Source organism: Schistocerca serialis, chromosome 4 (genome assembly GCF_023864345.2).
Source record: "Schistocerca serialis cubense isolate TAMUIC-IGC-003099 chromosome 4, iqSchSeri2.2, whole genome shotgun sequence".
Lineage (NCBI taxonomy): Eukaryota > Metazoa > Arthropoda > Insecta > Orthoptera > Acrididae > Schistocerca > Schistocerca serialis.
Genome location: NC_064641.1, coordinates 285,201,592 through 285,228,130, shown reverse-complemented (window position 1 = coordinate 285,228,130; position 26,539 = coordinate 285,201,592). Strand labels below are relative to the sequence as shown.

Here is a 26,539-nt window from a genome sequence, read left to right as displayed (position 1 = left end):
AGGTGGCCGGTCGGCGGTCGGCGTCGGCCGCTGCTCGCTGTGTTCCTCCGCGCGGACGCCTTCCTCGCCAGTCGCTCTCGCCACCTGCTCCTCTGCTGAGCTGCTGCGGCGCGCGCCCCGCTCCACTCGCCTCCAGCCGCGTCTCGCGCACCGACGCCTTCTGCAGGCGGAAACTCGTCCGCTGACTACTGCGGAGGCGTCTCGACGCTATTCCTACGAAAGAAGCGTCGTCGCCGTGTGAAGATCGCTCGTCACGTCCCCGCCGAGACTATCGCCAGCTGAGGGATCCTGCTACCTCCGGACAGCTAATAATAACGCTCGCCTACAGTTGTCAGCATTTGTGGACTCAGTGTGTTGCAGTTCAGTTCATCAACATTGCGTGTCTCGACACGGACTGTGTGGTGCCTTCAGCGTTCCCATGGTACACTATGTCGCGGGGCGAAGCTCTTTTGACGGAGACGTGCATATGGCAGTTTCTGTGCGGTTCTGTAGTGCACCAGTTAGTTGGTGAGTAACAGTCGTGTGGCGTCGTTTGGTGGCTGTAAGTTTGTAACTGGACATACGTCAGCCGTGAAGGGTGAGGTGTACAGTGGACTCACATCCAGCAGTGGATAGAATTGTTTGCGTCGTTGAAGACTTTACTTATTTTAACAGACGTGCAAGTTTGTCTTGCGACTGTCCTGTTGTGTTAAAGGGAAACGCGGTAGTGCCTGCACAGACATTTGAGTCGCGCTGTATAACGAGGTGATAAATTTTCACGCGTTAGTCTATAAAATAGTCGAACTATTCCAGCGGAAGACACGAACCATAGTCGTTACCTCGAAGTGTTCCTCTGACAGACTAGACCTTACTGGCAGAAAGGAAAATTTGGATTCGGACTGTTGACGCTCTGCAGCGAACTGGGAGTGGTATCTGCACAGTGTATCTGGGCCGCGCAGCAGACCGGGTGAAAAAGATCCCGAGTGTCTGCGTGTACGTTACGAGAGCAGATCTCGCGGTACGAAGAGTGTCAAGGTGGGCGTGATAGCGATACGGAGACGTTATGCGCGCCTCGCTGGACGGGACGCTGCTCAAAGTGGGGCAGCGGAAGGCAGACAAGGGGGACGCCGACAGGGAGCGGCGCCGCCAGCAGCAGACGCTGCCGCCTCCGGCCCAGCCGCAGCCTCAGCCACAGCCGCGGAGGTCGACGCTGCCTCCGCCGCCGCTGGTGGAGGCGGAGGGCCACCAGCACCACGCCGCCGCCGCCCCCGCCGCCTCCTGGGGCGAGCGCATCCGCCCCGAGCGCACGCCGCCGCGCCGCAACAATGTGCAGAAGATGCAGTGGCGCTCCTCGCGCTGGGTCGACGGCTTCCTGCAGGGCGCCGCCTCCACCTCCGCCTCCGCCCCCGGGGGCCCCCAGTACGGCGGCTCGCATTCCGACCAGGTACCTCCCGACACTCCTGTCACAGACGCCCTTTCTTGCTAGTCACTTAAGGGGGGGTATGACGTCAAACGGGCCGACTTGGAACAGGATAGGCATCTCAGGACATTTTAGTTTCCAGTGTCTATACTTTTACAAATAAATTCATAAAACTTGGTCAGCATCACCAGGAAGGATTCAGGATTCACACTCATTGCAGTGTAAGTTCGAAAATATAACAAAATAATTTTTTTTTACGTGCGAAATTTCATCATTTTTTCACTTACTGATGGTTGCATTTGTTGCTAAAGATACATTTTCTTCATAAGTTAGAGGGATTCTTCGATGAATTTTGCACAGCATACATACCATACTTACAGGTGTATGAAACACCAGAATTTATTCAATTTATGAAGAAACGAATGAGCTGTTATATTTTAAACTTCATGATTAGAAAACACACAAATTTTATAGTTATTTACCTCAATTTTTACCACAGTTTTTAATAGATTTGGAAAATTCTAGAGTCTCATGCACCTTTAAATTTGGTTTGCATGCTGTGCAAAATTCATCGGAGGATCTCTCTTACTTATGAAGAAAAGTGTACCTATAGCAAAAAATGCTGCCATTAATAAGTGAAAAAAATGATGAATTTCGCACGTAAAAAAAAAATTATTTCGTTATTATTTTCGAAGTTCCACTGCTAGGAATTTGAATTCTGAATCCTTCCTGGTCATGCTGACAAAGTTTTATGAATTTATATGTAAAAGTATAGACAGTGGAAATTAAAATGTCCAGTGGTGCCTCTCCTGCTCCAAGTCGGCCCGTTTGACGTCCTACCCCCCTTAAAACGTTAGCTCTGAAACGCAGCTTAATGTGGCTAACCCTTTTGCTGCTACAGACATACTCTTTGCATTCCGTGCTAAGGCGAGCTTTTGTTATGGCTATACTGCTCGCCAAATGCTAGTACCTGTACTGAGAAACGGCGTTCCAACCGATACGAAATACTTATAATCCGATTTTTGAAAACTATTAAGTAAAAATTTTTGATTTTCTCCCATCTTCCAGTTTCATATCTTCCCCCGATAAAGAACTGAATTTATTTTCGTTGTACGTCACACTTACTGCGCTTCATTAAATTACGTAAAACATTACACGAAATTTTAAAGAGATTGTAGCGGTAAAAACGCATTGCGAATACATAGAAAGAAGGATCCCTTATTGTATGATTATATGATAGCGGAGCAAACACTGGTAGCAGTTACTTCTGTAAAATATCTGGGAGTATGCGTACGGAACGATTTGAAGTGGAATGATCATATAAAACTAATTGTTGGTAAGGCGGGTACCAGGTTGAGATTCATTGGGAGAGTGCTTAGAAAATGTAGTCCATCAACAAAGGAGGTGGCTTACAAAACACTCGTTCGACCTATACTTGAGTATTGCTCATCAGTGTGGGATCCGTACCAGGTCGGGTTGACGGAGGAGATAGAGAAGATCCAAAGAAGAGCGGCGCGTTTCGTCACTGGGTTATTTGGTAACCGTGATAGCGTTACGGAGATGTTTAATAAACTCAAGTGGCAGACTCTGCAAGAGAGGCGCTCTGCATCGCGGTGTAGCTTGCTCGCCAGGTTTCGAGAGGGTGCGTTTCTGGATGAGGTATCGAATATATTGCTTCCCCCTACTTATACTTCCCGAGGAGATCACGAATGTAAAATTAGAGAGATTAGAGCGCGCACGGAGGCTTTCAGACAGTCGTTCTTCCCGCGAACCATACGCGACTGGAACAGGAAAGGGAGGTAATGACAGTGGCACGTTAAGTGCCCTCCGCCACACACCGTTGGGTGGCTTGCGGAGTATCGATGTAGATGGTAGATGGTAGATTGCGTAATCTTTGCGTATTGTCGATTTTAACTCATACATTGCACCAAATGAAATGTAGATAAGCTATCTAAATTCACATCCATGCGCATCGCAAAGGTTTGCAAATGTTAGCACCCAATGAGGCACATACGTTGTATGACAAATATCCGAAACTTCTTTACGCACCGACATATGGTTCAAATGGCTCTGAGCGCTATGGGACTTAACTTCTGAGATCATCAGTCCCCTAGAACTTGGAACTACTTCAACCTAACTAACCTAAGGACATCACACACATCCATGCCCGAGGCAGGATTCGATTCGAACCTGCAACCGTGGCGGTCGCGCGGTTCCAGACTGTAGCGCCTACAACCGCTCGTCCACTACGGCCGGCTACCGACATATGGAAATAACTCGTCCGCAAGGTGAGAGGTCGGTGGCTCAGGACGCATTCAGATGTCCATAGCACTGTAGCAAAACCCAAGTGGAGCGGATATACACGTCCACAACATCTGGGTATCGGCGTAGCAGGAAGCGCATACAAGCTTACAGTAGCGGCAAGGTTAAAACAAGTAAATTATAACAGCTACATTATAAACGCCGCTACGGTCGCAGGTTCGAATCCTGCCTCGGGCATGGATGTGTGTGACGTCCTTAGGTTAGTTAGGTTTAAGTAGTTCTAAGTTCTAGGGGACTGATGACCTCAGATGTTGAGTCCCATAGTGCTCAGAGCCATTTGAACCATCTGAACCTGAAGACTGTCAGGAGAGAGACCTTGTGTATGCCCAGCTGTGAGGATTTTGTATGAGATATGTGGTTTTGCAAATCAGAGAGTAATATTTATCTTATTGATACCGATAAGACGGTACATTACCTAAACTGGTTGTGGCAGCAGTAATAAAGAAGTATTAATACAGCTCTGTGTCATGTATTTCATAAAGGTAAGTTTTTAGTTCTGACGATGGCTGAAAAGCCGAAAACATTAATCAATTTTAGTAATATATTATGTGACTAAAACATTGACCTATATAATCTAAGCCGCAAGAATGGTCACTGGTCTCCTCGGAAGGTACAAATGGCGTAATTTCGCGAAGTTATAACACTAAAAAGATTTCAGTACGTGACGTTAGCCGACTGCTTCCGAAAAGTGAGTTTCCAATTTCTATTGAGCACACCAAATAACTTTCTGGCAAGCATTAGTTGTTTAGCTACCATGGTCACATTAACCGGTATGGTTATTCTTTTAACTTTGTTCGTTACGAATTCCATTCTGTGTTTTGTTATTCGGTAATCCACTTCCTATCCACAACATCCGCTCAAAAACGTATCACATTGCACCCTTAACGTAAAAAATGACGTCATTAAAAACATTACACAGAAGTGGCTTTGACCGTCGTACACTAGCGCTCGGTGCCGTTACCGATAACGTAACTCGTCCGCTTGCTGGAGTCGACAGTGCCGTAAACAAATGGAAACACACACCTCTCATTCAGTCAACAATAAAAGCAAATGCAATTTTGTCATATATAGATACGGTTGGAGACCGTGGCTATCATATGAAATAAATTGCTGATGATGTACGGCAACCAGCCAGAGATTGTTTTTAGGTTACTTTATTCAAAAGTACCGTTACCGGTTTCGAATTTCTTACAATTCATCATCAGACAGTTGTTTTCATGTTTTCATCAATAGAGGTTATACATTGTTTTCCTGTCAGTTGCCGTGAAATGTCCATCTGGTACATTTGTATTAGCAGTTTTCTTCCAATGAAAAACATTCTCAATAATGTATGTATTTTCACAGTCACAAACGTTTCACTGCATTGTAAACATCTTTCTTTCGTTCACAAAACGAATTTTCAATTTACACCATGTGTTTTGATGTGGTGCAAATTGAAAATTCGTTGCACTGCATTGTAAACCACTTCAGATTTGTGACCGACCGAAAGTGGTTTACGATGCAATGGAACTTTTATGACTGTGATAATACAAACATTTTTGAGAATGTATTTCTGTGGAAGAAAACTTCTAATACAAATGCACCAGATGGACATTTCACGGCAACTGGCAGGAAACCAATGTATAATCTGTATTGATGAAAACATAAAAAAATCCTTCTGACGATGAACTGTAAGAAATCTGAAACCGGTAACGGTAGTTTTGAATAAAGTAACCTAAAACCAATTTCTGGCTGACTTCCGTACACCATCAACAGTTGAATAAACGAAAAGAAATGATGAAGCAATTTTTACTCAAGTAATGCCTGTACTGTACACAAGACATCGTTTAAAAGTACTAAAGTAAGCAGCCCAGGGGATTTACAACATATACTATTCGCAGAGCCCCACCACACACCATACAGACACGTGGATCGGAACATTTTGTGACCACGTGCCCTGATTTCACGTACCGCTTGCCCCTCGGTACTTACCTTTTCATTGCTGCAACCACCAACTATAATTTAATCTTGTTATTATTTGTTTAATTAGCTGCAGGTTAGGGGAACGTCCACACAATGAGGACCATAATAGCTGGTAAAAAGCTACGTATATCTTGCCAGTAAACGGCAAGGTGGCCTGTACCGTTCATACACTGTTTTAATCAATATCATCATAGATGAATAACATATCTACGTTCTCACGCAAACTTTCAACTAAAGACGGTTGACATAATCATCGGTACACATTCTTCTTGTGTTTTCATTCGTTTACTGTCAGCTGCATCAAGTGGATGAGTGTGCCTGCTGCCTCTTTTGCGCCTTAATTAAACCACCTGATATCAGTATTGTTTATCTGAGTTTTACACTTCGCACATTTTGACAACTAGGCAGTAACCTGCACGCAGGAAACATCCGTGCGTCAGACACGAGGCTAAAGCCAAACTGTGTGCTGTGAGGGACGATCCAAAAGCTTTTGTTCGAGGGCGCTGTTGCAACGCATATGCAACGTAACGCGACTCCGTTGCTGGTATATGAGCACCGACATGTAAGCATGGTATTAGTATGACATTCGTGGCTTTCCGATGTGCGTGTGGTAAATGCGGAAAGGTTATTAGCAAATGCGTCCAAACAGGACGAACGTGCTGTTCTTCTTTTCTTGGCTACCGAAGGATATACTTCGGTAGATATCCATAGCAGAATGAAAAATGTTTATGGGGCAGCATGTCTGTCGACAGTCACCGTAGCGGAATGGTGCGCTAAGTTCTGTGATGGTCACGATTAGACACAAGACTGGTCGATCTGGGAGACCAGGTTCACCCATTACGGACAAGTGGAGGATACTCGAGCACTCTTCCTATAGTCCCGATCTCTCCCCATGCCATTGTCACGCATTTGGTCCCTTAAAAAAGGCCTTAAAGGGCATTGATTCTTGTCGGACGTTTATGTGCAGCAGGCAGTTAAGGACTTCTTCACATGGCAGGACACCGTGTTTTACCGAAGGGATATCTTCAACCCGGTGCGATGGTGGAATGACTGCCTCAGTCTTCTCGGAGATTTTACCAGATTGGCGTACCGATTCTGGACTTTATGGCATTCGAACGGAAAGTTTTTGATCTCCCCTTATAATAAAGACTTCCGCTGTAATGTATTTGAATGAGATGAATAGTGTTATAATCCTACGAATGTACTTTAACAAGGGCCCCCTTGAAAGAATGTCATCGTAATTGGACTGGAGAAGTTGCCGAGCAAGGTGGCGCAGTTGTTAGCACACTGGACTCGTTTTCGGGAGTGGTTAGCACACTAGACTCCCATTCGGGCAGACGACGGTTCAAAACCGCGTCTGGCCGTGCAGATTTAGGTCTCCCGTGATTTCTGTAAATCACTCCAGGAAAATGTCAGAATGGTTCCTTAGGAAGGGTGCTGCCGATTTTCTTCCTTTCCTTTCAGAATACTAGCTAGTGCTCAGTTCCTAATGACCTCGTTTTCTACAGGGCGTTAGACCACCCTCCTTCCTTCCGGAAAAGGCTGTCAGGAGGATTTATTTCAGCTGCACGTGTCTTATCTATTCTCCATACTGGTTTCCCAAGCCCTATCTTCATGGTAATCCTAAATGGATTTAGTGTTGCTATAATGATATGCAGATATAAATATACAAGTATAAGGCCTGTAAGAGTAGTTCTACGCCTCGCAGCGTAAGGTGGCTTGTGGAGTATCGAAACAGACGTGGTTGTTTACCTCCTCACCAAAAAAATGGTTCAAATGGCTCTGAGCACTGTGGGACTTAGCTTCTGAGGTCATCAGTCCCCTAGAACTTAGAACTACTTAAACCTAACTAACCTAAGGACATCACACACACCCATGCCCGAGGCAGGATTCGAACCTGTGACCGTAGCGGTCGCGCAGTTCCAGAATGTAGCGCCTAGAACCGCTCGATCACCTCGGCCCTCCTCACCACATCATTATCGTGCGTCATCTTACGTCGTACGAGTCAGGCAATGTATCCTCTATGCGCACTCTGAACAGTGCATTCTCTATACAGACACCTGAAAGTTAGTGTAACTTCAGCACGCCAAGTGATTACTTTTTTTGTCCATCGACCATAATAAGAACACAGTGAATATAATCTCGAGAGAATTTTACGCTGTCGTTTATGATCTTTAAAACAGCTGTCACTTCTGGCAAACCTGTTTGGTGGCTCGTTTGGAAACTGCGCAATGTAAATAAAAGGTTTCTGTGATTTCAACAAAACAATCAACACCTAGAACACATATTTGGCGGAGAATTTATCAGGAGATTTTTTGCAAGGCTCAGTCCGATACGAGGCAGATCGCTTGTCAGATAAATTTAAAGGTGTCGGACAACTGGTAACTAACCGGCGCCTACTATAGTCGTATTCGACTGTAGTAAAGATGGCCTTTTTCTTACTGTTCATCCCGGCGTACTCAACTTTTTCGCCGGATTCTCTACATGTTTCCAGAGTTGTCAGGACATGTAAGAAAAGGAGAGCGTGTCAGTCAGCTGTCTGTGAATCGCATAAACTTCATATCGCTATTTCTAGGGCGAAAATTGGGGACCAGACCACCATTTACCTAAACGAGTGTAAAAAAAAAATAAAGAGGAAAGAAAGAAAGAAAGAAAGTACACGCAGGCTGGATGGTGTAGCACACCAACGGTTTTTAGTCAACCACGTGGATTCGATCTAGAGTCTGGTTCACCTCGTCTCGCAAGCTACCACATTGCGCTTTTTTCCGTTGTATTTGGTCGTGGCGGACATCCTATGACACCCAGTGAGGTTCATTGTTGATCCCTTCACTAAGATTATTAATAACAGAGAGCAGGCAAGTCTCTGACCGAACACGCTCTGAGCTACGGTGCCGGCACGCATTAGACTACGCAAGCAGGTCGACTGCAGTAAACAAAAATATTCGTAAAATATTATGTAACTGATAACTGTCGCCACATGCTGCTCGTGTATTCTGTGCTGTATCTGACATTAAAACGGAAGGCTGCTTAGAGTTTTACCTTCCGTCGACGACTATGCAATTGGAGGCGGTGCAAGAAAAAGGCTTTTACAGTAAGCCCTCGCATGAGAGTCAACAGTAGACGTCTCTATAGTCTCGCTACATCACGATCATTTCTGAGAGCAAGCGGTTCTAATATCAAAAGAAAAAACAATCTTAAAGGTTTGTTATCTGGTTTTCAAAAATGCATGACACAAAGATCTACCGTGAAATACACTATAAACCCTTGGTTACTACAATGACTGATCACATTAAATGTTTACTCATTGTAAAAAGCTACCATATTTTTCACTTTTTAGTAGACACCCTATCATGTACACTTAATTCCAGCACACATTTCCGAAGACACTATTAGGAAAAACAACAGAAAAATATCCAAGCGTCAGGCTGCAATCGCCGGCCGCGGTGGCCGAGCGGCTCTAGGCGCTTCAGTCCGGAACCGCGCGACTGCTACGGTCGCAGGTTCGAATCCTGCCTCGGGCATGGATGTGTGTAATGTCCTTAGGTTAGTTAGGTTAAAGTAGTTCGAAGTTCTAGGAGACTGATGACCTCAGAAGTTAAGTTCCATAATGCTCACAGCCATTTGAACCATTTTTGAACCAGGCTGCAATCACTGAAAAATGCCACACTATAGATCGCGGCCATCAGATCTGCTTGTTATGGTAGTTCGCCTACTGGCTTTGCGAAAATTGCAGCACCTATATGGACTGGAGCTACGGCGTAAGAATTCACACCTTGTAGTTTTAAAAGTCGTCAACTAGCTATGGACTGGAGCTACGGCGTAAGAATTCGCACCTTGTAGTTTTAAAAGTCGTCAACTAGCACTGCCGTTTCTCATATGGTTGCGAAGTTCCGGATACTGGGTGCGTCTTAGTGTGAGAAATGGCTCATGTGACAATTCGCACGGTAGAGTAAGATATGACGTGCTTGCAGTGAGATTCCGACTCGTGTGTGAGTCAAGTATCTCTAAGGAGCCCAGCTCGGTAAATACAAAATTTCTGCCAATCGTATCCACTAGGCATAATTCTTTTTCTATGCATATATTTTCTTGCATATTGGTAAATGGCTTCAGAATGGTAGTGTATACCACTCTGTGTACTTGTGTACAAGAGACTCATTCTTATGCCTTTAGCATTTGTGAGTTTTGCCACTTATAATGGATTTTGAATAAGCAGACAAATCCCAAAATCTTCGTAAGCCCTACTCTTGGGAGAGAAAACAACTCATCCTCAAAAAATATATTCATACATGTCGTTACAGAATACAGGTCATCTCAGAAAGATATCGAAAATACATATTTCCATATTTCAGAATGTAATGTAAGGAATTATGAAAGTATTTCAAGTGATCTAAGAGAAACACAGTAATTTCACAACTATGTCTAACTGATGTGTGGAGCATAGAAACACGTTACAGAAAATTGTATTTATGATGGCTTTCGAGCTATTGCTCTTTTTATAGTAAAAGTACGCACATTCACACACACAATCACAAAGACATCCAAACTACATTCCTACCTTTCCTTATTTTAAGTATTGTTCCATCCAGGATTTTCGATTTTGTTATTCCTCAGTATAATGATCCTCAGCCACGAAATAAAACACTAGCTCGACTTCTTCATACATCCAGATGAAGTTGACAGGTGTGCCAATAGACGTCTCTCAACCACTTGGTCGCTGCCATCCATCACTGTTGTGCCGAAGAGAGCTCGTGAAATTTGTAGCATCTATTGAGAAATAGTTACATAATGTGCTCACAGTCGTGCAAGTAACGAAAAGTGAACAGATTTTACGGGCAAGCCATATGGAAAAGAAAATTTCGATATTCATCAGTGGTAGGTCTTCTGTAATACACTACTTGCCATTAAAATTGCTTCACCAAGGAGAAATGCAGATGATAAACGGGTATTCATTGGACAAATATATTATATTAGAACTGACATGTGATTACATTTTCACGCAATTTGGGTGCATGGATCCTGAGAAATCAGTACCCAGAACAACCACCTCTGGTCGTAATAACGCCCTTGATACGTCTGGGCATTGAGTCAAACAGAGCTTGGATGGCGCGTACAGGTACAGCTGTCCATGCAGCTTCAACGCGATACCACAGTTCAACAAGAGTAGTGACTGGCGTATCGTGACGAGCCAGTTGCTCGGCCACCATTGACCAGACGCTTTCAATTGGTGAAAGATCTGGAGAATGTGCTGGCCAGGGCAGCAGTCGAACATTTTCTGTATCCAGAAAGGCCCGTACAGGACTAGCAACATGCGGTCGTGCATTATCCTGCTGAAATGTAGGGTTTCGCAGGGATCGAATGAAGGGTAGAGCCACGGGTCGTAACACATCTGAAATGTAACGTCCACTGTTCAAAGTGCCGTCAATGCGAACAAGAGGTGACCGAAACGTGTAAACAATAGCACCCCATACCATCACGCCGGGTGATACGCCAGTATAGCGATGACGAATACACGCTTCCAATGTGCGTTCACCGCGATGTCGCCAAACACGGATACGACCATCATGATGCGTAAACAGAACCTGGATCCATCCGAAAAATGACGTTTCGCCATTCGTGCACCCAGGTTCGTCGTTGAGTACACCATCGCAGGCGCTCCTGTCTGTGATGCAGCGTCAAGGGTAACCGCAGCCGTGGTCTCCGAGCTGGTAGCCCATGCTGCTGCAAACGTAGTCGAACTGTTGGTGCAGGTGGTTGTTGTCTTGCAAACGTTCCCATCTCTGGACTCAGGGATCGAGACGTGGCTGCGCGATCCGTTACAGCCATGCGGATGAGATGCCTGTCATCTCGACTACTAGTGATACGAGGCCGTTGGGACCCAGCACGGCGTTCCATATTACCCTCCTGAACCCACCGATTCCATATTCTGCTAACAGTCATTGGATCTCGACCAACGCGAGCAACAATGTCGCGATACGATAAACCGCAATCGCAATAGGCTACAATCCGACCTTTATCAAAGTCGGAAACGTGATGGTACGCATTTCTCCTCCTTACACGAGGCATCACAACAACGTTTCACCAGGCAACGCCGGTCAACTGCTGTTTGTGTATGAGAAATCGGTTGGAAACTTTCCTCCTGTCAGCACGTTGTAGATGTCGCCAGCGGCGGCAACCTTGTGTGAATGCTCTGAAAAGCTAATCATTTGCATATAATAGCATTTTCTTCCTGTCGGTTAAATTTCACGTCTGTAGCCGGCATTTTCGTGGTGTAGCAATTTTAATGGCCAGTAGTGTAGAATTGAAGCCATGTGTAGTTACGGGGAAGAAATGTAAATGATTAAAGTGGTATTACGTAAAACTTCGTTACGAAGTATTGTTTATTGCTAATTAGTATTCACGAACAATGACTGCCAGTTGGATAGTGCGTAACGCTCCCATTCAACTAGATGAAAAACAAAAACAAGCGCTACAAAGACGAGTGTGACAGTGCATCGTGCAAGTTTTACTTGTAAGGCACACAACAGGGTACACAGTTCATTCCATAGAGAACTCTATTGGCCGTGACAGTGACATATGGAGAATTCGAGGCGCACTGTTTGCACGTGATGTAAGCAGACATTTGTTCCGTCGCGTTCACTAATCGTAGAAAATAAAATCGCAGTGTTCGTCGACATACTCTCATTCTCATCTGAAGCGTTTTGGACTGCAGCAACTACTCACTCCACGTTGTATGTCTTTGATATCACGGTACGTTTTGTCGTTGCTTACAATTTTTCCTCTTACGCTTGTTTATGGAAGATATTTCTTAGTCTTCACATATGGCCTATAATCATGTTCCTTCTTCGAATTAGTGTTCCCCATTCATCGCTTTCCTTGCCGATTCTGCGGAGAATCACCTCAGTTCTTATCAGGCCTAATTTTAGCGTTATCTGTAACAGCCTACATCTAACGCTTTTTTGCGCATTCGACAATTCACATTAAATAGTACTGTACTGCAGATGTACAGTCTCAAAAAATTCGTCTCAGGTTAAGGACGATGTTTGGTACCAACAGAGTTCTTTTGGCTACGAATTTTCTCTCTCCCGGGCTTTTCAGCTCATCAGCTTTGCTTCATCCGTCATGCGTTATTTTGCCTCAGAGGTAGCAGAATTTCTTAACTTCAGGTACTATATGGCTCCCAATTTTTATGTTGCTTCTTAATACTTCGTGATGACTGGGTGTTGTGTGATGTCCTTAGGTTAGTTATGTTTAAGTAGTTCTAAGTTCTGGGGACTGATGACCATAGATGTTAAGTCCCATAGTGCTCAGAGCCATTTGTTCATACTTTCGTTTCCTTTGGTTTGCTCTCTAACCGCTTTCTGTGCTCGTTAGACGGATCATTCCATGTCCTGTAAGATTTTCATAGAGAATAGCAACCACAACGCCAAATCTTATCAGTGAGATCCTGAATTTTAATCCCACTTTTGAAAATCTCTGTTGGTGTGAAATAAGTTTCAATGCATTGCAACACACAAAAATATTGCTGCATTACGGACTGATGCCGCAAAAAACTTTGCAACAATCCGAAACGTATATTTTAAAACTCGTTTCTCTAGGAAAATCGTTTACACTGACATGTCTTAATTTTTTAAAACATTACAGTGATACTGCCGCTATTTTTAACGCCCACAATTGCTGCAATTTTGCAGCAGGGCACAAAATGCCACTCTGCATCTAAATAAGGAATGTCTCCAAGTCAGTTATATGTGAACAACTGCCTGTCAGAGGACAGTGACACGGACGGGGAAAGTTTTCCTTACCGAGGAGATCCAATACTAGAGAGATTTAACGGAGATTGCTAGATGTTGCTTTATTTCCTGGTATCTGGAGTCTCGTGTTATTTTAAAATGGTGGGCTTACTGTTATACATTTGGTCGCCAGCGGGTTGTTCGTGGAGGCGGATGCTTCAGCTCAAGGAGTCGATCGTGACTGAATTTGCCGGTCCATTGAAAACCTACTTTGAAAATCCTTTACAAACTCTGAAATAGATTTTCAAAATGGTACAATGAAAGTGTACACGTTATTTCTGAGGTTGTTGCATTATTCGTGTGACTTCTTTGTCAATTATTAGTTATTTCGTAAAAAGATATTTAGGAAATTATTATAATGCAGCACAATGTATAACGCCTCCACATCCCAGTCGGTTAAGTCGCAACGACCGTGTGACTGTAAGCGTAACTGTTCATAAATAAGACAATAGTCTCCAAAACACAATCGAAACGAGATGGAAAAGTGTACATCTACTGCTAAAAATGACGACCTCCTCTCCTACTTAAATTTAAGTAAAATAAAACGTGCGACTTATAATAAACTGCAGTGCCAACCGCTATGAGTATAGAACGGTAGATATGTTCAGTATTTGTCAAAACTGAAAAAGAAATAACAGTCTATACAATATGGTCGGTAGTCCATTGTGCACAATTACACTGCATAACTAGTTACCCCAACGGTGGTTCTCGTAATTTTAACATACACATGCATTTAATATTACACGAAAGTGTCGCGAGTATGAAACGCAAATTTCCCTCTCCGACTCAAAAATAAGTTACTTTAAATAAGAAAAAAAGCACTCTTCCGGCCAAATACTGAAAAAAGACTAGTACTGTATTCTGTAAAGTTGTGTTGTGACTCAAATAACACAAACACGACAATGCAAACGGCGTAGCAATACAATAACGCGTACCGGTACAGGCTTATACTGCCTAATCTGATCAAGCTATTAATATAACTTTTTGTGAACGACACATGAAACAATCTTGAACTCAGAAATATGTTCAACGCCGAAATACTGCATACCGGGCTACAAAAAGCTCGATCGAGTAAACTCTAAAACACGTGAAGTAAGTAAATGAAGTATGAAAAAATTGTGCCATAACATTATTAACATGCAAATTAATTCAGATTACTATAATGGTACTGAGCACTTTCTGAATTTAATACTGTTTAGCTACTTTAATGAGCAATACTGCAAACAAATTTTGTTGCTCACTTGTGGCTTAGATTTGTGGATCGTTTAATTAAGCCAGTGGCACTCTCGTATAATAGGCACAGGTAAAAGATTTTATTCCAGATAACAATGACATGAGAAGGGGCTGCGTCAACAGTCTTAACATCAGTCTCATTAAGGCAACTTGAATTAATTTGCTTAGTAATAATTATTCTGTAACTTTCTTCAAACTTGAATAACTTATTTCACGTATTTTGGATTTTATTGGCTCGACCTCGTCGTGGCTCGCGCGCTTCATACCCAGTGATGCCCGCTGTGTGTGTCTGGCCTACTGCCCAATCGACAACCCAAGAGCGTTGGAGCAGGTCTCGCACGGCCTTTCTGTTCTGCTTCCAGGAAACTCCACGGGACCGCCTACTCTCAACAAGATTACGTTCGTCGCTGTAACGTTCAGCGGAACTAAAGGAACTAATTACACAAGTAGTTCGTCAATGTGTCAACCACAAAACTGACACACGTAAGGCATCAAGCGTGTGAAAATTGAGTTTAAGTATGCTTGTTTAGTATATGTCACCGTATTGTTTGTGTCACTGATCGTGATAATAGGGTTAAGGGGGAGGGTGAAACCTCGTGCCAGCGTATAAACTTCTCTTCTGGGATTGTCGAGCTAGAAGTCCGGCAGGCGGATCACCATCGACAATGTAACATAACCCTCAGGCCACGAAACTCAGCGGAGCGGTTTGAAATTTAATCGAGGACATAGGAGCAAAGTTTGGTGGTCGGAAACTTTACGCCGCCACTTTTCATTCCTTTGCTTTTGGTGGAAATTTCTTCGAGCACAGGGATTCGGACCTGTTATACAAGTCGAATGCCAACGAACAGGCACGTGTTAGTCATCTCGGCTACGTACACTAGTTGCCCGATCTCTCGGTCTTACCGACAGTGCCGATATTGTGAGACCTTAACTTTTCCCGGCGAATTTAATGTTAAAATCACTTACGGGTTTGCTGCCGGGTGACGTCGTCGACCACCACCGATATTTCGACAGGAGCACACCCTGCTATTCTTAAGTCACAACTGCTAGGAGGAAGCAATGTGTGCCGGCCGCGGTGGCCAAGCGGTTAAAGGCGCTACAGTCTGGAACCGCGCGGCCGCTACGGTCGCAGGTTCGAATCCTGCCTCGGGCATGGATGTGTGTGATGTCCTTAGGTTAGTTAGGTTTAAGTAGTTCTAAGTTCTAGGGGACTGATGACCTTAGAAGTTAAGTCCCATAGTGCTCAGAGCCATTTGAACCTTTTTTTTTTTTGAAGCAATGTGCAAGGGAATTTAATACCTCGGTTCACAGAGGAGAAACAAGGAAGATACCACACACAGAACAAGTAACCGCAGAGTCAACACACAACCAGATAACCAAATATCGATAGTGACTATTAATCAGCAGCTGAGGTAGCACTAATTCTGTCCCTCTGTTTTTTTATGAGAGACAGAGCCGGATTCCAAGCAGCATTTAAACAAAATCCACTATCTCTGTTTATAAGGTTGCTTGATAGTTTGATTTCAACAGCTTCCTTAATAACAGTATCCCAGTAGCTGGACGCGCAAGCCAGAGTCTCCGTGTTGTTGTATTCCATAGGATGACCGGTGTCAAGACAATGTTCTGCAATAGCGGATTTGCTCGGCTGTTGTAAGCGTTTGTGACGCTTATGTTCAATACACCGGTCTTCCACAGTCCTGATTGTCTGACCAATATATGACATGCCACAACTGCAAGGAATACGATAGACACCAGCCCTACTCAAAACAAGATCATCTTTTACGGACGCCAACAGGGCCTTAATCTTAGAGGTGGTCGAAAAACGCATTTCACATTTTGCGGAAATATGATGTGAATGTGTGGTATCTTCCTTGTTTCTCCTCTGTGAACCGAGGTATTAAATTCCCTTGCACATTGCTTCCTCCTTGCAGCTGTGGCTTGAGAATGGCGGGGTATGCTCCAGTCGAAATATCGGCGGTGGTCGACGACGTCACCCGGCAGCAAACCCGTAAGTTATTTGAAGAGTACCGATATTTCTCCTCCATCGGCTCTATTGCAGCGGCCCGGAAGCGATGTGATTTATGAAGTAGGCTACAACGTAGAATCTCTGTAAGTTGTTTCCCTCATTACTGCCACGGAACAATCTGATCCTTATCGTCTGTTTAATGAACGTGTAACACACATCATTAGCGAAGCTCAAATCGTTTCGCAAACAACCAGTCAACGTCAGCCTGGCGAAAATATTTTCAAATATAGGACAAAACCATACACGAAACACAGCGCAAGGCAAAAGCAGACTTTGGACCCAATTTAATGTAAAATGTAGAGAACGAATAATTGAAAAATAAAGAAACAAACAGTAGTGATGTTCCACAATAATATTTACTTTATATTCTGAAACACCGGTACTACGCATCTCACAATGGGAGGCCACAACGTTGGGATCACAGACTTACTTCAAACTTTTTACACTTTTAGTGGGCCATTAAAACAACATAATGTGCAAGTAGCAAGGTGTACTAGTCTGGCAATTCCGAGAAAATCGCAAGAGACGTTTTACGGGACTATTATGTGGGTGATGCACCTGTGTGTAGGTGCCAGCTGTTAGAGTTCATGGTGGTCAATTGGTTAGCGTTTGAGCTATGTAAGCCGAACGTGTCTGAAACGACGATTCTACTTCCGCTTAAACATAATTCTTAATTTTTATATTTTTCATCACTGGTCATATTATTTAATTTATATTACATTTGAGAGGTAATATAATTTTTGAAAAACCACGTGTATTAGCATGAAATTTTAGTGAAGCCCCATTTCGCAGTTGACGTGCGTAGCGGTGAGATGTTGCTGTTTGTAGCAAGAACGAATTGTGCAGATAAAATTTTTTTGAATATCGCATAATTTACATTGATGCTACAGTAACGAAGGTTTCAGCACGAGTCGAACCGTCGCTTGATACACGTTCGTCTTGCGAAGCTCAGACGCTAACCACCTGACCACGATGACCTCTAAGGTCCGTCCCCTACGCACAGATACATCAGCCACATAAAAGAGCGTAAAACTTCTCTTGTGATTATCTCGGAACTGCCAGAGTAGTGCACCTTACTACTTTGCACATTATGTTGTTTTAGTGGCCTACTAAAGGTGTACACAGTCTGAAGTACATCCGTGATCCCAACGTCATGACCTCCCTTTGTTAGTTTTGCAGTGTAATCATGCTACGAAATTCCTCATCTGCTCCGACTCCCTACGTTCCCTTCGAGCTAGCCATCACCTGTACCCAGCATAAAAGTACGGAGGGGGACCCAAAAGGTACCGGATTGTTGTCATAAAAAATTTATTGATGAACCTTTTTACACAATTACTTCAGTCACCTTCAAAATACTCTCCATTACATGCGATGCACTTATCAAGTCTCTTTTCCCACTGTTGGAAGCATGTTTGGAACTCTTCAAGTTTGATATTGTCCAGTGCCCTTTGCGAAGCTGTTTTTACCGCCTCCACGTCGTCATAACGCTCCCCTTTTAGCGTTTTTCTCATTCGTGGGAATAGGAAAAAGTCACACGGGGCTAGATCCGGCGAATACGGAGCATGGGGAACGACAAACCACCTCTGAGATGCCAAATAGTGGGTCACTCGTAAGGTCATGTGTGCTGGAGCGTTGTCGTGATGCAGAAACCAGTTACCTGATCGCCAAAGTTCCGGGCGTTTCCTCCTCACATCCTCTCGCAGACGGTTTAAAACATCCAAGTAAAAGTGCTGGTTAACACTCTGGCCAGGGGTTACGAATTCCCGATGCACAATTTCACTAACATCAAAAAAGACAATCATCATCGTCTTCACATTTGACTTCACTTGCCTTGCTTTTTTTGGTCTGGGAGAGTTGGGAGTCCTCCACTGGCTTGACGCTTGCTTGGTTTCTGGGTCATACCCGTAACACCAACTCTCATCCCCTGTAATGACCTTGTTCAAGAAGTTTGGATCAGATGCAATCTCTGTTTTCAAGTCTTGACACACATTCATGCGGATGGTTTTTTGCTCCTGTGTGAGAAGGCGCGGAACAAATTTAGCAGCAACACGTCTCATGTGCAAATCCTCACTCAAAATCCGCTGGCACGAGCTCCAACTGATTCCTGTCTCTGCTAAAATTTGGTCGATCGTTTGGCAAAGATCCTCGTTGATCTTTTGCTGGACCTTTTCAATGTTCTCCTCATTTCGCGATGTTGAAGGGCGTCCAGAACGAGCTTGGTCTTCAACACACATCTCACCACGTTTAAAGCGCCCAAACCACTCGAAAACATGTGTGCGGCTCATAGCGTCCTGCAAAGCTTCCTGAAGCATTTGGCGTGTCTCCGTTGCAGTTTTTTTAAGCAGGAAACAATATTTCAAGCACACTCTTTCTTCTTTTAATGTTGCCATAAGGACTTCGCAGAGGTAACCCGCCGACAGTCTGTAGATACAGTTACCACGCTGTTGAAGTACAGCATCAGGCGTCTGTGGGAGGAGGAGTGGTTGGGGTTGAGATTCTAAAAGCTGCGGTCGGCAAAGCAAACAACACAACCGTGACGTTTCTCCTTTGGGTCGCTGCTGTGAGAGGGAGTACTCTTAAAGCATCTCCGGATTGGTCATTGTCCTCTGACACATGGATTCCTCCTCTGGTGGGAGAATCCACCGGTATGCAGTGCTTGTGGTGTGCAGATATTTAACAGAATCCGTTTTGTATCAAGATATGACGGGCGCAACCGGCTTACCACCTAACCTACCGTCTATTTTAGGAGACGATGATACCGGCCGGAGTGGCCGAGCGGTTCTAGGCGCTACAGTCTGGAACCGCGCGACCGCTACGGTCGCAGGTTCGAATCCTGCCCCGGGCATGGATGTGTGTGATGTCCTTAGGTTAGTTGGGTTTAAATAGTTCTAAGTTCTAGAGGACTGATAAAGGCAGCAGTTAAGTCCCATAGTGCTCAGAGCGATTTGAACCATTTAGGAGATGATGAATAGAATGTGGATCGTGTTTTAAAGTTCTGTGTGATGTCCGGTCTTCTAAATAGTAACCTTACGTAGAAGATTTTAACAGGCTTCCGACTGCTTCATCTGTTATTTTCCCACTCATCCAGCTGGCACAGTCTGGAACCGCGCGACCGCTACGGTCGCAGGTTCGAATCCTGCCTCGGGCATGGATGTGTGTGATGTCCTTAGGTTAGTTGGGTTTAAATAGTTCTAAGTTCTAGGGGACTGATGACCAAAGAAGTTAAGTCCCATAGTGCTCAGAGCCATTTGAACCAGCTGGCACAGGTCCCTGTTGTAATATTTTAACTGTTGTGCAACTACGGTGTATGTGTGTGTTTTAAGTATAAAACGACTTGAGGCATAAACCTTTTAGTCTTTTGTGTGGATATGTGAATGTGAGTGAGAGAGAATGTAGCCCAATGTCTGACAAATAGGTTTTGTATTTTACCTTTGTTGCATACGTTTCAATACAAAAAAGACCAACATTCGTCTCCAATTAGTTTAGTAAGAGCGCTGAAGGCTCCTCTGTTGAGCACCCTATACATACCCATAATATACATACTTACGTACACTGCGTCTACGTTCTTCCAAGTATCGATGGAATATTGCATAAATAAGCACGAATAATTGTCATCGTTAAATAACGACTAACCTAAACAATGTTCTCGCCTAATAAAACAGCCAAGCAAAGATTTTTCTGATACTGCCCCTTTCAGAGACGAATAATGTGTCTTAACAAAATTCCTTTGTGAACGCAACCTTTGTTGTTTCAACCAGTATACATTTTTCTACTCCTTACTGCTACACTATGTGATCAAAAATATACGGACACCTGGCTGAAAATGACTTACAAGTTTGTGGCGCCTTCCATCGGTAATGCTGGAATTCACTATGGTGTTGGCCCACCCTTAGCTTTGATGACAGCTTCCACTATATCAGGCATATGTTCAGTCAGGTGCTGGAAGGTTTCTTGGGGAACGGCAGCCCATTCTTCACGAAGTGCTGCACTGAGGAGAGATATCGATGTCGGTCGGTGAGGCCTGGCACGAAGTCGGTGTTCCAAAACATCCCAAAGGTGTTCTATAGGATTCAGGTCAGGACTCTGTGCAGGCCAGTCCATTACAGGGATGTTATTGTCGTGTAACCACTCCGCACACGCCGTGTAATTGGTTTTCTGCAAGTGGGCTTGCTCTGAACTTTGAAAAAACACAGTACATCCATTTTTCTGCTGCAAAAAGTATAATTCCTTCAATAAACATAACACATCAAAAGAAGTCAGTAGCCAGGGTAGAGCATACTAAGTTTTTGGGTGTACATATAGATGAGAATCTTAATTGGAAAATTCATATTTTGGTTCCCCTAAAGCGACTAGGTTCAGCAACTTTTGCAATCAGAATAGTTGCCAATTTTGAGGATGTAGAAATTGGTAAGCTAACATACAGGTACTTTGCATACTCCCACTCTATTCTGGGGCAACTCAACACTTAGGCGAAAGGTATTCACTGCTCAAAAGAAAGTAGCTTCGCAGTATATTTACTCAGTAATGAAATTTTTTCTCAACAACATGGACCAGTTTAAAATCAACAGCGACATTCATGATTACAATACCAGAAAAAAGAAAGACCTACACTATCCTTTACTTAATCTATCTTTGGCACAGAAAGGGGTAAAATATGCTGCTATAAAACTTTTTGATAAATTACCAGATGAAATAAAGTGTCTGACAGACAGCAGGAATAGTTTCAAAAACAAATTGAAATCATACCTCCTTGACAACTCCTTCTATACCATAGATGAATTCTTGAATATGAGTAAATAAATCTGGAGATATAATATAGGCATTTTGTGCTATTTAAGAGAATGGAATAGGTATTAGAAATATTTAGGTATAACACGATAATGTAAAAAAAAACTTGTTTCTGTGCGCATTTCTTGTGCATTTGACACGCTCCACATCATAACGGTTTTTCCCTGCTATTGATCAATGGAGCACGTAACTAACTAACTAACAGGTGCTGATAGTGTTGAAAGATGCAATTGCCATCCCCGAATTGCTCTTCAACAGTGGGAACCAAGTAGGTGCTTAAAACATCGATGTAGGCCTGTGTTGTGATAGTGATACGCAAAACAACAAGGGGTGCAAGCCTCCTCCACAAAAACACGACCACACCATAACAACACCGCTTCCGAAGTTTACTGTTGGCACTACACACGCTGGCAGATGACGTTCACCTGGCATTCGCCATACCCACACCCTGCCATCGGATCGCCACATCGTGTACTGTGATTCGTCACTCCACACAACGTTTTTCCACCCTTCAATCGTCCAGTGTTTACGCTCCTTACATCGGGCGTCGTTTGGCATTTACCGACGTGATGTGTGGCTTATGAGCAGCCGCTCGACCGTGAAATCCAAGTTTTCTCACCTCCCGCCTAACTGTCATAGTACTTGCAGTGGATCCTGATGCAGTTTGGAATTCCTGTGCGATGGTCTGGATAGATGTCTGCCTATTACACGTTATGACCCTCTTCAATTGTCGGGGGTCTCTGTCAATCAACAGATGAGGTCGGTCTGTACGCTTTTGTGCTGTACGTGTCCCTTCTCGTTTCCACTTCACTATCACATCGGAAACAGTGGATTTAGGAATGTTTAGGTGTGTGGGACTCTCGCGTACAGACGTTTGACAAAAGTGACACCCAATCACCTGACCACACTCGAAGCCCGTGAGTGCCGCGGTGCGCCCCATTCTGCTCTCTCACGATGTTTGAGGACTGCTGAGGCCGCTGATATGGATTACCTGGCAGCAGGTGGCAGCACAATGCATCTAATATGAAAAACGCATGTTTTTTGGGTGTCCGGATACTTTTGATCACATAGTGTACGTTACTATTCAGCAACCGACCAGTCGGTGCGTGGCGGAGGGTACTTCTGGTACTAGTAAGTAATCCCACCTTTCCTGATGAAGTCGCGATTGGCACTTGGGAAGAATAAGTGTAGGTAAGCCTGTGTATTGGGTCATATTTCTCGAATTTTCTCGTCGTGGCCATTTTGTGAGATGTATGTGGGGGGAAGTAATATGTTGTCCGACTCTTCCCGAAAAGTACTATCTCGAAATTTCAATAGTAAGGCTCTCCGTGATGCGCAACGCCTCTCTTGTAGCTTCTGCCAATGGAGTGTGTTGAACATCTCTGCAACGCTCTCGCGCCGACTAGACGATCCCGCGACGAATTGCACCGTTCTTCGTTGGATCTTCTCTACCTCTTGTATCAGTCCTACCTGGTAAGGATCCCAGACTGATAAACAACACTCAAGAATCGAACGCATTGTAAATGGTTCAAATGGCTCTGAGCACTATGGGACTCAACATCTTAGGTCATAAGTCCCCTAGAACTTAGAACTACTTAAACCTAACTAACCTAAGGACATCACACACACCCATGCCCGAGGCAGGATTCGCACCTGCGACCGTAGCGGTCGCACGGGGCCATACTGAAGTGCCTAGAACCGCACGGCCACCGCGGCCGGCGAACGCATTGTAAACCAATTCCTTGGTAGATGAGTTACGTTCCCTTAAGATTCTTCCTATGAATGTAAGTCTGGCATCTGCTTTTCCTACTATTTGTTACATGTAGTAATTTCACTTAAGGTCACTCTCCTGAGTTATTACTAGATATTTTTTCAGCAGATGCTGTTTCCAGCAATTACTCGCCAATAGTATAGTTGTGCAGCAATGAATTTCTATATTTACACAATACGTTGCCTTTATTTACGTTCAGGGTCACCTGCCAGTGCCTGTACCACTCAGCAATCATCTGCAGGTAATTTTGCAAATCGATACTGTCTTCTGGTGATGTTACATTCTTACAGACAACCGCATCGTCTGCGATCAGTCTTAAAGAGCTTCCAACGCTCTCTGATAGATCATTTATATGCACTGTAAACAGTAACGGCCCCTTGGGGTACTCCGGAAATTACTTCTACATCCGTCTATTTTGTTCCGTTAAGACGGCGTGTTGAAGTTTATCTGCAAGGAAGTCTTGTATGCAGTTGAAAGTCTGGTACGATACTCGGTAATATCTTTAAAAAAAAATAAACATAATTGCGGACGGTGTCAAATAACGGCGTAAAGTCAAGGAACACGGCATCAACCTGAGGGCCGTTGTCTACAGCGCTATGGATCTCACAGAGGAACAGAACGAGCCGAGTTTCGCAAGATCTCTGTTTGTGGTATCCACGTTGATTTTTATAGAGGATATTTTCGTTCTTCTAAAACGCCATAACTGTTGAGCATAGCACATGTTCCACAATTCTACAACAGATTGACGTCAATAATATAGGCCTGCAATTATGTGCATCTAAATGGTTCAGATGGCTCTGAGCACTATGGGACCTAACAGCTATGGTCATCAGTCCCCTAGAACTTAGAACTACTTAATCCTAGCTAACCTAAGGACATCACACAACACCCAGTCATCACGAGGCAGAGAAAATCCCTGACCCCACCGGGAATCGAACCCGGGAACCCGGGCGCGGGAAGCGAGACCGCTACCGCACGACCACGAACTGCGGACTATGTGCATCTGTCCTACGACTTTTCTTGAAAACGAGAATGATCTAAGCTACAATAAACTTTTGTTAGAAGAGGATCAAGTACGTCCGCATAATTTTAATAGAATCTTAGAGGTATCTCATCCGGTCCTGGTGACTTTCCACTACTAATCGATTGTAGTTCTTTACTATTCCGCGATCGATTATCTCAATATCTGCCATTTTGACGTTGGTATGATGATTGAAAGAAAGTACTGTATTACGATCTTCCCAGTGAAACAATTTCACCGCTCGCAGAGTGACTGAATAGATGATTTCGAACTGCTTGTTGGTTTTACATAAGACCAGAACCTATAAGGAGTTTTAGTTAGATCGGCTGACAAAATTTTACTTTCAAAGACACTGAACGCTTCTATCATTGCTCTCCTTACGCTCATTTTAGCTTCGTCCAAGTTTTGTTTGTCAGCTAAATTTTGACTTCTCTCGAGTCTATGATATAGCTCTCTTTGCTTATGGAGTCGTTTTCTTACGCAGCCATTAAACCACGGTGTGTCTTTCCCATCCTTTAAGACCTTGCTCAGAAGGTACTTGTCTAAAAGCACTTTGAACGATGCTTTTGAATTTTTGCCATTTTTGGTTCACAACTTCATCCTCAGCACTGAATATTTGATGCTGACTACTCAGATACTCCGCAATTTGTATCCTGTCACTCTTGCTAAGAAAAAAATATTTTCCTACCTTTCTTAACATTCTTTGTAATACCCGTAGTCATAGTTGCTATCACAGCCTTATGATCGCTGATAGCTTCCCCTACTTTAACTGATTCGATAAGTTCAGGTCTATTTGTTGCTAGGAGGTCTACGACGTTAGTTTCTCCGGTTGGTTACCTGATTATGCGCTGGGAGGAATCTTCGCACAATACTTGCAGACTCCGAGTCTCTGGCGCCGGTTTTGATAGCATGACTCTCCCAATCTACTCCTGGAAATTTGAAATCGTCCTCTATTACAATGGTGTGACCAGGAAAAGATATTTAGCAAGTTCTTTCTGAAGAGGTCTACCACTAAAGCTTTTAACCCAGACGGTCGCTAAAAGCATCCGATTACCATTTTCTAGTGCCATTTGACGCTTAACTTCACCCAGATTAATTCAAATTCAGAATCCGTGAAAACATCGCTAGATATTATCGATTCCTTTACTTCATAAATTACTAATTGTCCTTACAATAAATATTCCAATCTGAACACAGGATTTCGTTTCTGTACTTTCAGTTTCAACCAACTTTCTGTTCCTACTACTATCTGGGCATTATTATCTTCAAAAAGGGATACTGACTATTCCGTGCCCGCATCTCGTGGTCGTGCGGTAGCGTTCTCGCTTCCCACGTCCGGGTTCCCGGGTTCGATTCCCGGCGGCGTCAGGGATTTTCTCTGCCTCGTGATGGCTGGGTGTTGTGTGATGTCCTTAGGTTAGTTAGGTTTAAGTAGTTCTAAGTTCTAGGGGACTGATGACCATAGATGTTAAGTCCCATAGTGCTCAGAGCCATTTGAACCATTTGACTATTCCGTGGCCTTTCCTTGGATGCTGTTGCAGTTTACTAATATAATATTGATGTTTTCTACTGTATACGGAATCTGCAAGTACGAGCCTTCTCTGAGAACATCGTGGCTGATATATCTTCGGTTTTGGCAAACAGTTCTTCTCTGATCCCAAGGAGGCGGGTGAGGGGGAGCGGGGTACATCTAATCAAAAACCCCCATGTGCACGCCACACATGCTCGCCTACCCTAGTCCCCTACTACCCAATTTCCCAACTGAAGCGGAAGGCGAGAAATTCCCAATTCCCATGTATATATAGTGTAATAATGCATATGCTCCGAGCGCACAATTTTTTAGCTCTTTGGATATCCTAAATACACATTTAAACATCTTTGTCGATGATTTCTTCAAGGAAACAAGTTAAGTCCGCGTAACGTGCTCAACGTCTGCACTAGGCTTTAAAATCCGACAAAAACGAGTGATCATCACTGAACAAAAGTTACTGCTAATAATAATAATTCTGTTCTGAGCTGACAGTTCTCCACGTTCTTTACGTCATAACGGCACACAGGCACGTAAATGTGGAAGAAGTCGTGTACGCCCATCAAAACGTGACGTGACAACATGCAGATATTAGCAGCAAGTAGAGTATAATGACAAATTGCGAATTGGCCAATTAGTCTTCATACGCTGTATATGGAGAAGTTATTTTAAAGAATGAACCAAGAAATTATCTGCTTTATA

The 26,539-nt window shown here is 43.8% G+C and overlaps 1 protein-coding gene across 1 annotated transcript in view; it reads left to right on the top strand.

Annotated features, from left to right (window-relative positions):
• The first annotated feature begins 1,372 nt into the window (after positions 1-1,372).
• The window catches only part of LOC126473766 (uncharacterized), a 397,370-nt gene continuing 372,203 nt past the window's right edge, over positions 1,373-26,539 (top strand). Inside the window, exon 1 of the mRNA XM_050101025.1 lies at positions 1,373-1,423. The gene's annotated coding sequence lies outside the window, so the exon portion shown is untranslated. The remainder of the gene's footprint in view (positions 1,424-26,539) is intronic.